The sequence below is a fragment of the Equus caballus genome, chromosome 29 (genome assembly GCF_041296265.1).
Source record: "Equus caballus isolate H_3958 breed thoroughbred chromosome 29, TB-T2T, whole genome shotgun sequence".
NCBI lineage: Eukaryota > Metazoa > Chordata > Mammalia > Perissodactyla > Equidae > Equus > Equus caballus.
In genome coordinates, this window is record NC_091712.1 from 17,495,860 (window position 1) to 17,509,120 (window position 13,261).

At 52.0% G+C, this 13,261-nt stretch overlaps 1 long non-coding RNA gene across 1 annotated transcript; it reads right to left on the bottom strand.

Moving 5' to 3' along the window:
* Positions 1–1,655: 1,655 nt before the first annotated feature.
* LOC138921421 (uncharacterized) lies at positions 1,656–8,902 on the bottom strand. The gene is made up of 4 exons (XR_011433978.1): positions 8,533–8,902; positions 4,286–4,363; positions 3,979–4,107; positions 1,656–3,424 (listed from the first exon to the last, which is right to left on the bottom strand). It is a non-coding gene; the product is annotated as an uncharacterized lncRNA (long non-coding RNA).
* Positions 8,903–13,261: the final 4,359 nt, after the last annotated feature.

A 13,261-nucleotide genomic window follows, 5' to 3' on the forward strand; every position in this document is an offset into this window, starting at 1 on the left:
CTCTGACTGCCCATGGGTCCTGTCCCCATGCCTACGGCTCTTCACTGCCCATGGGTCTTGTCCCCAAGCAGCAGAAGCTCTGACTGCCCATGGGTCCTGTCCCCATGCTACTCCACACTATTCTCTAAATAAAATAGCACCACTGCCAGACCTCGAGAGTCCAAGAAATCTTTCTTTTGACTCCTTGGCTCACCGACCCCGCATCAGTTGCAAAAGTTAAATGAGTTAATGTATGTGAAGCGCTGAAACCATGCCTGACACATGGTCAGTGCTCAACAAATATCAGCTGACAATTACCACCACGCTCAAAATTTATTCATAAACTACTGTAGCATGGAGTTTGAAGCTGGAAGCGCAAAGTTCTGCACTTAGTATCAGTGATGTGGGTCAGTTAATAAAACGAAGCTTTAAATCCATAGTAGGATTTTTATAATATATTTTTAAGGACATAGGGAATGAGCAAAAACGTCTTTTCTGTTCACAAAGGTTGGATGTGTATCATGTAGGTTACTTAAAAGAGGTAATAACTATAAAGATGAGTTAGGGATTTTTGTGGCTTTCATATTATGTTACTTAACTTTCATAATAAACACAGGGGATCCATCCCTTCAAGTTATGGGGACATTTTAACAACAAATGATAAAATAATGCTTTTTGAAAGAAATAGTGAGAACATCTTGATTTTCAACATTATATGATTTTGTTGCTGAAAAAAGTGCAGTTATATAAAAAAAACCTATCATGTTTGCCCACTTTACAGAATTTTCTAACTTGTTTAAAGATCTTCCAATGAAATTTTTAGTGTTTTGGACACAGTTGTTAAAAATATAAAATGTGTAAGACCTATTCATAGATATCATAGAAGCAGAAAATTTACTTAGCATAATTTCAGTAAAAACCTCTGTATACTTAGTATATGAAAATGAAAAATTAATTTGATTTAGTAAGTGTGCCCAATTATGCCTTTTTCCTATTTGTATCTGTCTTTATAAAAGATTGTTTTCAATTATGGCAAATACTACAACTAAGTATTGAAATATATTACACTTTCAACTTTTGTGCCACAAAGTAATAACTAAGATTTTAAGAAATAATTAAGCATATGCAAAATCACATTGCTTTCTCTAAGTGTAAATACTTCTATAGTATTAATGAATAAAATAAAATTTAAAAATTTTTAAATATTTTTTTTCTTTTTTTTGCTGAGGAAGATTCACCCTGAGCTAACATCTGTTGCCAATCTTTCTCTTTTTGTATGTGAGCCACTGACACAGCATGGCCACTGACAGACGAGTGGTGTAGGTCTGTGCCCAGGAACTGAACCTTGGCCACTGAAGCAGAACATACTGAACTTAACCACTAGACCACCGGGGCTGACCCTAAAAAACTTTAAATATTGCTTAAAATTTCCGTCTCTTATATTTTTTAGCACAAAAACATTTTTAGTTCAATAGTACTCATATATAACTTATAAATACACACATACATATTTATGCATTTATATATTTATTAATTGTATATATTTATAAGTACATAAATACATATTTATTTATCAGAATGTGTACTCAAAACATGTTTCATAGGGGCATGAACTGTTGACTCAAAGTACAAGAGATCATTTAATCTCTTACTGTTGGGCATTTAGGTTGTTTCCTCTTTTTTTTTTTTCTTTTTCCACATTCCTGCTTATTTTTTTGTGGATAGATTCCTAGAAGTGGAAATGTTTAATCAAAGAGTATGTTCATTTTAAGGAAATGTTTTGATATTTAAAATCCGTAATAACTGATGTGTCTACCAGCACTGATGAGAGCGTTTTTTCCCAGCCCTTGAGTTTGTTTTAACCGGATTTCTTCTGCTAGTTGGAGATGAGGGCTGTGGTCTGTCTCCGGGCAGTCATGGAGCCCAGGGGCTCTGGGGAAGATGGTTTTGGGCAGGGAGCCTGGGTGACCACAGACAAGGATGCGCCCCCTGGGGACTTGGGGCAGGGCCTTCAGTCTGCAGGGAGTGGGGTGCGGGAGGTTGTGGGAGCGTGGCCATCTCGCTCAGATGGGGGCTGCGGGTCAGCGAGCGAGGTTGTGTTTCTGGACACCGTCTGTGGGATGACGGCTGTTTACATGCTGCAGTGTCTAGGGGTCAAAGGCGAGGGCAGAGGAGCCGCCTGCCTCAGCCCGCGTGGACAGCCTTTCCCTCCGGCTGGAACCCTGCAGGAGACCCCAAGCGGCCGTCGCGGCAGACCTCCGGGCCCGCGCAAGCTCGGTTCCTGGCCTCCCGGCCTCCTGCTCGCAGGGCACGTGGCGCTTCCCGCCAGAAGCAGAGAAGCCGCATTTCCCAAGCAGAGTGGACTCACAGCGAAACCGTCGCACTCTGTTCCCCATTTCCTGGTCCTGTTGAGGCGGCACGTTGTTCATATCAAGCTTTCTTCTCTGTCTGGAGTCCGGTGCACCGGCGCCTGCCACCTGCCCGGCTGCTCCGACGCAGGGCTCAGACCAGAGCGCTGGCAGCGACTCCTAGCCGGCGCGCGACCCTCACAGATCGCATCGGCACGTTGGTCTGTCTTGGACTCCGCTCTCAAGGCCAGGTTGGGAGGCAGGGCAACGACTTGGTGAGACGAGCATTTGGGGGCTGTGCTCACCACTCTGGCACCCGACAGCCCCCCGTTTGTGCACGGTGGGTCCTTGGGGGCCAGAGGACTAGCCTTACTGGGGGGCGAGGGTTCTGCTTTGCCCTTTGTCTCTGGCCCCACTGGGAACCCTGACCTGGCGTCTCAGCAGCTCCACAGCCCCCTTCTTTCTTGCTGGGTGCTCCTAACCCTACCCAGGGCTGGAGGGGAACTTGGGGAGGTGGAAAGTGTGCAGGCCCAGAGAAGGGTGAATGCAACCGCAGGGACTGGGAGAGGTGACTGGACTTAGGACTTGGGGAGATCATGACCACTCGCTTCAGGCCATTTACGTAGGTCTCTAGGCAGCCAAAGAGCCTGGAAGCCTGGTGGAGGGGTGTCCCGGAATGAGTAGGGGTGCTTTAGAGGCGCCATCAGCTTCTCCACTGGTGCTCCTGATCCATCATCTCCCTCGCCCTGGGACCTTTCCCAATAGGTCTCCAACTTTCTTAATCTCTCTGTCTATTATGCACACACACTCACACACACACACAGTGGTTCCTTCCGTCCATCCATCCATCCATCCAACCAACCAACCAGCCAACCAGCTAGCCATCTATTTATTTTTTCATTTGATCATTCACTCGTTCAACAAACATGAGAATGGTTTAAAGCAGATGGTTGCAGCCGAGAGGGGTTGAGCGCTCTCACCTGCGGCTCATAGGACCTCACAGGTGGGCAGGACGTGGGACAGGATCCAGTTCACAGCTTTGTAGGTCTGGAAACTCAATTTCATCCCCTTGCCCAGAGGTTCTGAGGGACTGATTCCTTCCAGAGAAGTCAAAAAAGTTTGATTTATACAGCTGAAGGCCACAACCCCATTGTACCCCAGGCTAGACTGGGTGAGATAGCCATACCAACGTCCCCTCCTGGGGTAAGTAAAGTCCAGAAGGGAGACGTCTACTCGAGACAACTGAATGCATTTCTTCTCCCCATGCCAAGAAGATTCCTCTCTAGATAATGCTGTGGCCCATTAGCCACACAGCAGCCAGGGTGGTACTTATGACTGTAAATCAGATCATGCCTCTCCTCTGCTTAAGACTCTGCAATGGTGTCTCATTGTACTTACAGTAAAATTCCAGCTCCTTATGTTAGATTACAAAGCTCTTCAAGATCCGGCCCTGCCTCCCTCTCCAACTTCACCTCCTACCACCCTTACCTCTGAGCACCTTGCTCAGCCACGCCACCCTCCTTTGCGTTCCTGCACCATCCAACCTGAACGCCTCCCACGGTTCCTGCGCTGGGAACCTCTGCCTACAGCTCCCACTACAGCCTGGAGTTTGCAGGCTCCACAGGGCATGGAGCCGGTCTGGCTTGCTCACCAGTGTTCCCCCAGTGCCAGCACAGAACAGGGGCTCCAAGTGTTTGTTAAATGAATGCACAGTAGCAGTTAATGAGGGGGTGGGAAGGCTCTGCTTTGAACATGGTGCCAAAAGAATTTGGACTTTGCTCTGTTGGGTAGAAAGGGATACATTTTAGCTACCTTCTTTTCTCCTCCTCCTTCTCTTCCTCCTCCTCCACCCCTCCTCCCTCCTCCCTCCTCCTCCTCCACCCCTCCTCCCTCCTCCTCCTCCTCCTCCACCCCTCATCCCTCCTCCCCCTCCTCCTTCTTTTTTGGTTAGACATAACCATCAACTTCTGGTTTCTATGCAGATGGTGAATCAGTTCAGGTTGCTGTTGGGCTATCTCAGAACAGCACTGGAGAAACTATGGAGGCAAAAGGAAAAGCTGGATTTCAGGAATTAACCTGAAAACTAGGAGAAACTCTGGGGAGCCTGAGAACTGTTTTGAATTGGTAAATGTGGTGGGGAAGCAGATGGCTGCACCTGGGGCAGAGGGCAGATAGGGCAGCAGGGCAAGAAGGGCCAGAGGAAAGCATTTGAGATTCTCCCCTTGCCTCACCCCATCGCCTGCCTTGCCTGCAGAAATCAGCAGCTACCGTCTGGAATGCCATGCAGGGGTGCGTAGGGTGGTATCAAGGCCGTGCCACCTGCTGGGCTGAGAGCTGAGAAGACCAGCTTCTCTCAACATTCACTCCTCTGCCCTCCCCCACCCCAGGCCTGGGGGATTATAGTTAGGAGTCTCAGAAGTGAAATCTGACCAGAGGAGACATCTCGTGCCCTGTTGGCCAGTGGGAGTGATTGGTCACCTGTAGGACAGTGGAACCTGGGACTCTCTGCTCTGGGGCTCTTCTCCTACCCTCTCTGGAACTTGTCAGAACTGATACAATAGCTGAATACTCCCAGGGGAATAGAGAGAAGAGCTGGTGTGCCCAAGGGAGTGGGAATGCACAAGCCAAAACAGCCAGAGACTTAAGGAGTGCCACTCACGCAACAGAAACCAGCAAATGGACACACAAACCATTTGACATGGATTAGACAGATGGATAAGAATTTAAAATAAGTATGATAAATATTCTCAGATGATAAGAGAAGGAATTTGTAGTGTGAAAGAAGAATAAATGATAAAAAAGAAGCATGAATATTGTCATGGACTTAATTGTGTCCCCCACAAAGTCATGTGTTGAAGCTGTAACCCCCGGTGTGACTATAGTTGGAGACAGGACCTTTAAGGAGGTGATTATGGTTAAATGAGGTCACAAGGGTGGCACCCTAACCCAATAGGAGTGGTGTCCTTATGAGAAGATCAAGAGGCACCAGGGATGCTCATGCACACAGAAAAGGCCATGTGAGGACACAGTGAGAAGGCGGCCACCTGCAAACCAAGGAGAGAGGCCTCATGAGAAACCAACCCTGCCAACACTTTCATCTTGGACTTCCAGCCTCCAAAACTGAGAGAAAATTAATTTCTGTTGTCTAAGGCAGCCAGACTGTAGTGTTTTGTTATGGCAGCCCTAGCAGACTAATACAAGGATAGATTAGGGATGAAAAATATACCAGTTGAAACACACAGTACAATAGATGGGGTAAAAAGCTGCAGATGAACAAGTGAGCTGCAACATCAGGGGGAGGAGCTCTCCTAGAAGGCAGAGGAAGAAAGGTAAAGATACAGCAGCACACAAACAAAAAACACATGGAGTAGATATACAAATGCCAACATCCAGATAATAGGCATCCCAAGTGTAGGGAAAATTCAAACAGAGAGGAGGGACACTTGAAGAAATAATGGAAATATATTTCTTCAAAGAAAGAGAAAATACCTAGGATTAAAAGGCTCACAGGATGCCAAATAGGAGAGGTAAGACAAATCATAACAAAATAAAGAGTATTCTAAAAGTTTGCAGAGAAAGAGCAGATCACCCACAAAGGAACGAAAACCAGGCTGACTGCAGAGCGGATATGCGACACTTTCAATCTCAACTTTTTCCTGAAGGCACAGTTTTGAATTTCTATCTCTGTCTTCACACATTGACTCATTATCATAAATTTTATTTCAGAGTCTCTTTTGCAGGAACCCTACTACAGGGAAGCTGATATGTTCCTTGTTCTCCAATCACGCTCTTCCAGTTCTAACTAGTTGCCTTCCTTTATGCCTGGAATGTTCTGCTTGCTATTTATTAAAGGCCCAACTCAGGTCCATCCTCATTGCTGAAATCTTCTGGGACACTGCCAGCCCCCAGGTGCCACCTTTTTGGAAACTCTGGGGTATCTGCTGTCTGTGCGACCCATTTGGCTTTTCTCATACACTGCTCTGTATGCGTGTGTGTTGGGAGGTGAGGATGGTACCTCTGCACAACTGGGACGCAGAGACTAATTCTGTGAAAGGAGCTGCTGAGCTGATGGCTCCTGAGCTCTATTTGCAGGCCTGGAAGGGCAAAGGCTTCCAGGAGAAGAAACTTCTACATCTGAGTGGTGAGATGTAAGAGAGAAATGGGCCACAGGAGGGAGAATGTAGGGGGAGACCCAGAGGTGAGGACGGGCCTGTCGACGCCACGTGGAAGGCATCATGCCTCCATTGCAGCGGGCTTGCAGAGCAATGCCACAGTTGGACTTTTCAGAGGTTTTGTGGTTCTGGGATTCCCAAGAAACATCCACAGGTAACAGCAGGCCTCTGATGCGGCCCGAGGGGGTCAAAGGGGAAAGGAGGCAGAGCCATCAGTGGCAATAGGGAAGTATTGGCTTTAAATGGCTTTTCAGGCTCTGGACCACAGGCGGTTGCAGAAAAAGAACATAGGAGGACTCCATGAGCATATGTGAGAGAGACCCTGAGGCCCCCCATGGGGCGGAGGCACCTGGGTCTTGCAGTTATGCTGGTGGGGCCACTGAGTTGTCAAAAGCTAAGCATTAATATTGATGTGACCTCATTTGTACCCACAGGCTGGTAGGCATGTTGTGGTTGTCATTGCAGACAGATGCTCTGCTTCGCCAATAGCCTTGTAAGCTCTCCGAGGGCAACTATTCTTTGTGAGCTCGTTAAGCGCCTGCATCTTTTGGTGAGATGTGTAGCAGTTCGGTACATGCTCGATGCTGGGGTAGAAGAGGCTGCCCAGGATGCAGGTACAGAGAATGAGGTGGGATTGGTAAAATGAGGAAATCTATTCTTGGACAGCTGTAAGACTTTACAGTTCCCAAATCCAGGCGATTCTGTGTTGTGGGTTTGGGAAATAAGAGCCATCAGCCATTATACTGCTGACCTAATGCCTGATCACTGCTCTTTAAGGCTTGGAAAGTCCCGCAAAGTCAAAGCCTGCATATTGAAGAATCACTGGAATACTTCAGAGCTTCAGATGTGGCCAAGTTAAAGGCAGCTTCTTCTTTTTTTCAAGGAATCCACCTTGGCTAGGATCAGAAAACTCAGCTCCATCCTTGCCTCTGAGGTTCCCAGGGCAAGGATTTGTATGTTACCAATTATCATTGGACAATGAGAGAGGAAGAGAAAGAAGTAGGGGCAGAGGCACAGCAAACAGGGGTCCCTGAGGAAAGCAAATGGTCAGAGCCGTCCAGCATGGTGTGGCAGAAAGGACATTGATTTCTACCTGGGCTCTGACAGCTGGGTCTTGCGCAAGTCCCTAGCAGCGTCTCTGGGCTTCAGACTCCTCATCACGTAAAGCGAGGGGGTTGGTGGGATTGTTTATGGCCCCCGCGGCTCTGACATCTGACACATCTATCAATCCTCACCCGAGAGACGTCCCACATCTCCTTGGGCTAGATGGGAAAGTCATCTCCCTTGCAGATTAAACACCTATTGATTTTTTTTCCCCGGCAAAGGGGAATGAGACAGCTATTTCTTTCTGTGCAGACAGAGGCAAAGAAAGTAGCAAAATCAGAGCAGCCTCCCACTTGGGGCTTTAGGGTCCAAGCCTGCATGCTAAACAGCCTTGGCTCCCAGAGCTGACTCAGACTCTGCCGTTCATAGAAATTTAGAGTTGGAAATTTGGAATGGTCCTGACTGTCCAGGCTTCTCTAAACTGAGGGAACGGAGACCCCCAGATGGGAAGTGACGCGGTGATGGAGCCCGCACTGGAGTCTCGATAGACACCCAGGATGAGTACAATCTGATCGCTGTCCCCACAGATACCTTTCCAGGGCCGGCTATTAGGGGCTGCTCCCTTGCATATATACGGTCGGATAATCCTGCTCGCGTTTTGCTTCTCTGATTGGAGTTCACGTTAATTTCTATTAAGCCATCGGCCTGGCTTTCGCAAACCGAGCCTGGCTTTCGGCAGGCCGCTCTCTCCACCCTTTGTAAGGAGACGCGGCCGGCGATTGGTGGCCTCGGGGAGCGCTGGGGCCGACGGCCAATGGGGGGGCGGGGGCGGGGCGGGGGCGGGGCGTCCCGGGGCGGGGCGGGGCCGCGGGGAGGCGGTCGCTGTGGTTACTGAGCCTGCTGCCGCCGATCAGGAGCGGCTAATCAGGCCAGCCACCCGGGCGCGGGGCTGGCCGCTGGAGGCCCCTGGACTCCACCCTGGCACTTGCCATGATTTTCGATTTTACGGCTCCTCTCCTCGAATCTATCCAAGTGCATTCGTGTGGCGTGCGCGGTTTCCCAACGGGGCGGCCTTCGCGGTCCAGAGAAGCTCCCCCAGAAGCCTGGACGAGGCGCCCTGCGGTGCCGCCTGGACCGGATGCCTGCGCTCTGGGGGTCCTTGATGGAGCAGAAACACCGCTGCCGGTGTGCGGGCCCGTCGTCGCCCAGCCGGACAGCCACGGAGACGCACGCGCCTCCTCCTCCAGAAATCGACCCCTGCGCTCCCTACTCGGCCACGGGCGCGGGGCAGGGGCGTTGCCCGGGGGCTTCACGGGGAGTCTTCCCGCCCCGGGACACCCCGACTCCACGCCTGCCCCTACCTGTCCGCCCGCGAGCACAGGAGACAAATGTGCGCACGTGGACGGCCACGCCCACTGCCCTCTAGCCCCGCCCCCCGCGCGGTCTGGCGCGGGTCACGCGCCTCGCCTGGGCGGGCCGACCCAGGGGACTCGAGCCCACCTAGAGGCAAGCACGGAGGCGCAGCTTTCCCCTGCCAGCGCCCGCCACTGCGGCGGGCTTGTTTGATCCCCTACTTTTCTATTTCTTCTGTAATTATGACCCTGTTGACCCCCGGGGAGAGGGCAGCAGAGCTAGCCAATCAGGACGCATCATCTCTTAAGGTCAAGGTAATGCACGTCTCCCAAGACCGTTCACGCTTCTCCATCCTTACTCTCGTCACAAAACCCGGCAGCAAGCACTTAAGGTGATTTCCCCCCCATCTTCCGGCAACCGAGAGAATAAAAAGCTGAAGATAAAAATGAACCCTTTTGTTAGAGTGTAAAGGTTGGTCTTCTCCTTAAGTGAATAAAATTCTTCTCGCGTAGGACCTGTCTTCAGTCTTGAGAGAGCGCTGACATGAAGTGAGTTGGTCTGCGTCCCTTGCATTCCAGGCTTGCTTTCCCTCATAACGTAAATAATTTCATTTTTTCCACTAGCTATCGTGACACACAGAGACTTATGAATTGTACCAAGTAGAAAACAGACCATTTAAAATAGATCCATCTTGTCATCGTCAATGTCGTGGGCGTTAGAGGAGGCCAGGCGTGAGGGGCTGGAAGGACAGGAATGTGCACACCTGGGGACTGTCTCTCTGTCAGGTCAGGTGCATGAGCCTTTGAGCACACTCAACCTCCTCTCATCCCCGCCCTTGAAAAAAATGTGCTTTCAGCATTATTTCTGTGCTCAAAAACCTGAGATGCTCCCTGGTTTTACCCTAAAGTGCTAAAAACACAACTCCTGCCTCCGCAGTGTGAGGCGTGGAGCCACGGCTCCGATGAAACCAGCCAGAGGCGCCATGCCGTTCCCACTCGCATGCTTGTCCCCTCTCGAATGCCTGCCTTCCCTCCCGCTGGCTCCTCTCCACCCTGTCAGCTCCCCATTCTCCATTCACACCTGCTCGGTTCCCTAGTCCAGCCCCTAACTGCTTCTGCCTCATTAAGTTCTAGAATGAAGGGCCTTTGGCATGGGAGGGTTAGTCCTCTCCTGGGTCGGAGGCCTCCGTGCCCACAGGTCCGGCTCCGGCCTTCACTGGCCCTTGGTTTGCGGAGCAGGTGGAAAGGAGTTCACCGGCAGTCAGCAAACAGCAATGAAGGCGAGGCGGGCGGGCTGAGAGGTGCCGGTCGGGCAGCATCCGGAGCAGCCGGGACCTGTCTGGGATTTGTCCCAGCTCCATCACGACCCTGGACAGGACACCAGCGTAATTTGGACAGCTGTCTTCCCCGTCCACTTACGGCCGGCCACGTCTGGCCGAGGAAAAGGCGGCGGCCAGGAGCGCTCGGCCAGCCGGCGCGCCACGCGGGCGGGGGGCGCGGGGCGGGCAGACCCCGCAGTCCGCGAGGGCGCGGCGATCCCCCGGAGGCCCGCAGACGGGGCGCGCGCGGCGCAGCGGGCCGGAGCCCCGGGCCGGGGCGGGGAGCTGCCCCTCGGGCGGAGCCCGCAGCCCCCAAAGGCGAAGCCGGACCCCCAGTCGCGGCCTCGAGAGCTGCCCTCTCCCTGGTCCCCGGACGCTTTAACTTCGGAAAAGTCGCGGCTCTCGGTGGAAGGCGGCGCCCTCGAGCGGGAGTCGTCGGAGCACACAGACGGATGCTCCGCTTTCTGGCGGTGAAGACAATAGCCTGTTTTTCATTTTCATCCCAATTTTGCCTACAGACTGTGGGTGGAAGGTCCTGCTGGCCCTCATTGTTCTCAGTCTAATGACGCCATCCATCATTTGAGCGCTCACCCGGAGGCAGACTCGGGGCTAAGCCCTCCGAACGGCTCAGTGGGCATTATTCGTGGAAGAGGAACTGGAGGCTCAGAGAGGTCAAGAAACTTACCCAAAGCCACGCAGCTCATGAGTGGTAGCTCCCAGAAGCCCAGCAGCCCTCGGCACATCCACCAGCCTTGAGTGTATGTGGTGGCCAGGGTTGGGGTCGGGAAGGCAACGAAACAAACAACTTCCATTCTTTCATTTGTTCAGGTCCCAGTCAGTCAACTGTTGATGCTGAGACTATCCTCAAAGTATATTTTCAGCCACTTTTTGTCACCTCTGCAGTCGTCAAGCCACCATTAGACCTCCCCAGGACTGTTGCAGCCCCCTGACTGGTCTCGGTGCTCCTGCCCTCACCCGCTTAGTCTATGCTCAACAGGTGGCAGCCACAGACATACAGTGAGAAGTTAGAGCTTGGCATTCCTCTGCCAACCCTCCAGGGTTTCCTCTACACATATTGTCTCCTGACCTCCCTCCCCACCTGCTTGACCTGGTTTTCTACCACTCCTCCTCCCTCCCTCTGCTCCTGCCTCAGGGCCTTTGCACTGCCATTCTCTCAAACTCGAATGCTTTCCCCCAGATATCCACATGGTTGGTTCCTCACTTCTTCACGTCTTTAATCCACGTAACTTCAGTAAGGCTTTCCCTGGCCTCCTGATCTGAAATTTCAACACCCCCCTCACACTTCGTGTCTCCCTTCTCTGTTTTCTTTTCCTCCTTATCACTTGCTTTACACTTTCTTATTTATCTTGTTCACCTTCTGTCTCCCCAGCCTTGGTGCAGGCTCCGTGAGGGCAGGGGTTTTGTCTGTGCTGTTTGGTCTCTTTTGTTCATGGCTGTATTCCCAGGGCCGAGAACAGTGCCTGGCACCCATCATGAACTTAGTAAATATTTGCTGAACAAACCAATGAATGAGTGAGCCCCAGTTCACCCCACGTCACGGGAAGGAGCAGAGTCTTCTGATAGGAAGGGGCAGTGCGGGGCGCGGGAGGGTGTTGAAGGAGAGATGAAGGTGGCCATGTTGAAGGATGAAGAGAGCAAAGACCCAGGAGCTAAAAACGGACGTCCCGGAAAGCAGGGGTTGTGGGGACCCTCTCCAGTTCTCCTGCCCCCTCCCCTCCATTATGTATTGGGGTGCCAGATCATTGTGAGTGGGCCCTAGCACCTGGTGTCAGCTTGGGGAGTCCCACAGGAGGGCCTGCTGTAGGCTCCGGAACAGAACGAGACGTGCTGGAGCCGTCCGTGTGTGTGAAACGTAACCCCCAGCGCTGTCGCTGGTGTGAGCTGGCCCGTCTCAAGGAGCGGGAGGCCGGGAGAAAGCCCAGGCTTCTCTCGGATAGCAGACGCCAGAGGGGCGGAAAGTGTCTTCTGCTCTAGGGGGCTGCCCCACCCCGCCCACCAGGGTGTCATCTCAGAGCTGCCCGGAGGACCTGTGGGCCCATCGGCAGAGCTGGCCCCTCTCTCGCCGGCCCAGCTCGGAAGTCCGCAGAGCTGGAAGGCCGTGGGCTGGGCAGGAAGGACGCCTGACCCAGCTGGGCTGTGGCCACAAAGGGAACGGGGCAAGTTCGCCAGATCGCGGCCCAGCAGAGAGGTCCTGGTTTCTTCTAGCTCTTAGCTGGTAGTTCACAAAGGACAGGTTTCTCCTGTGCAGTTTGGGGGCTCTCTAAGGCTCGGGGTTAGACAGACGGGGCTGAGTCCTGACTCCAATTTTGTCATCTGTGTGTTGTTAGGCAGGTCTCTCTGATACAAAATGTGGAAAATGAGGTCTAACGAGACAGGGTTACTGTGGATTAAATGCAATAGTGCCACCGACAGGCCTGGCAGGCACGTGAAGAGCCCTCTCACAGTCACATGCAGCAGCGGGAAGGGCATGAGACAGCGCACTCGAGAAAGCAAGCACCTGACGAGGAATCTGGAAACCTGTTCTCCAACTCCAGCTCCAGCTGGTTCTGTGGTCTGGGCAAGGCTGCCCCACATCTTCACTGCAGTCTCCTTACAGGTCCGTGGCGGGGCTGAACTCCATGACCCTTCACGGTGCCATCCAGCCCCAGCATCCTGTGATTGGTGATTCCGAGTGAGATCATTTTTAACCAGGTTCCACTGAAGAGAGGAAACAGGAGGCAAGGGCCCGTCAGATGTCATAAGGGGTCTCCAGGGGTTTTCTCCCGAGTGGGTGGGCGTTTGTGTGTTAGCACACTGTGGCCTCTGAGGAGCTCTGCTAATATCCTCCCCATCATTCTCGCTCACACGTGAGACCTGGCCTCACGCTGGCCTATGAAATGCAGGGACGTTCCTCACACGATGACCTCAAGTTCACCTAGGAACTTGCTAAAAGTACAGATTCTCAGACCCCACCTCATGTCTATTGGTTGAGAAGCTTTGTGGGCAAGCTCAGGAGTCTGCGTTTTTATCAGCCTCCCCAGGTGACA